Source organism: Nematolebias whitei, chromosome 6 (genome assembly GCF_014905685.2).
Source record: "Nematolebias whitei isolate Nwh7 chromosome 6, NemWhi1, whole genome shotgun sequence".
In the NCBI taxonomy this organism is placed as follows: Eukaryota; Metazoa; Chordata; class Actinopteri; order Cyprinodontiformes; family Rivulidae; genus Nematolebias; species Nematolebias whitei.
This window is the reverse complement of record NC_056503.1, coordinates 47,190,966-47,192,275: the sequence shown is the minus strand read 5'-3', so window position 1 is coordinate 47,192,275 and position 1,310 is coordinate 47,190,966.

The window sequence follows — 1,310 nt, the reverse complement described above, 5'->3', positions numbered from 1 at the left end:
ATCTGGCTGTAAGATATTTGCTTTCACATGCTGCACTTTAGAATAGCCTATAACCAAACAATGCCAAGGCTGAATTTTATATGGAAATTACTCTAGCTTTAAAAAACAAACAAAGAAACATATATAGTGTGTTTTTAAACTTTATCCAGCAGAAAGAAGTGCCAGACACAGGTAAACAGTACAAAAATTACTTTATAGATAAGACCAGAAATTACTATCCTGTTTCAAAGAACTCAAAGTGAGCGTTCACTTTTATTTTATGGTTTTTAAAAAAAAAAATCCTCTCTGATTCTTCCTGTTCCAGTGGGACACCCAGTGGTTTTCCAAGGAAACAAATTCCACCAATATTCATATTTACCTGTAATCTTTTCAAAACGTTGCTTTTTAATAACTTCAGCGACACATCAGCCTTGTCTTGGCCTTTCAGCCACGTGATATCAGCCACGTGCATGTAATGTGTGTGCCATTGCTTTCATTCGTTTCATGAATCATTCATTTCTAATTTTATATCAGTGGCATGTTGGCCAGGAAAGCTGGAACATGTGAACCGAGTCCTCCAGTGTGTCTGTTGCATAATATTTTTTAATTTACCTAGCCAAACACTTATTTACACACATTTTTATAATGCTTGTTTATTTAGTTTGCTTACTTTTGTTTCATGTTAAAGTGTGCTGCTTCAACTCCAGTGGTCTCCTTCAGATAAGTCGGTGTAAACTCAAGTAACTGTTTATTCAAACCTCGTTCCTGCAGCTTAACTAACGTGGCATTAATAGGACTAAAGCAGGTTCAACACTGTGGCCTTCAACTCACAAACAGACCACCAAGTTAATCTGACTGACCATCTGTGACCACGGCAACATATGAGAAAACTGTCCAAAATGAACAGAAACTAAAGAAAACATAATAATAATGATTACTGTTAAAAAAAACAAAAATACATATTTAAATAAACTAACCAAGAAATAAAAATACATTTAAAAAATATAGGTTTTATTTAATAAAAAGTAAGTGAAGCATGTTTTTTTATTACATTATTCATGTATATGTTAACACAAACATCTTTGATGTGATGTATCCAGGGATATATATATATATATATATATATCAAGTCAAGTCATCTTTATTTGTAGAGCACAATTTAAAACAGATAAACTGTTATCAAAGTGCTTAACAGAAATGTAGCAAAACATAGGCAGCAAAACAAAAACATCATACAGAATTAAAATTACTGGAGCAATAACACACACTAATGATCACACTAAGGAAAAACAAGCAGTAAAAATAAACGTCAATCATAAAACAACAGAATT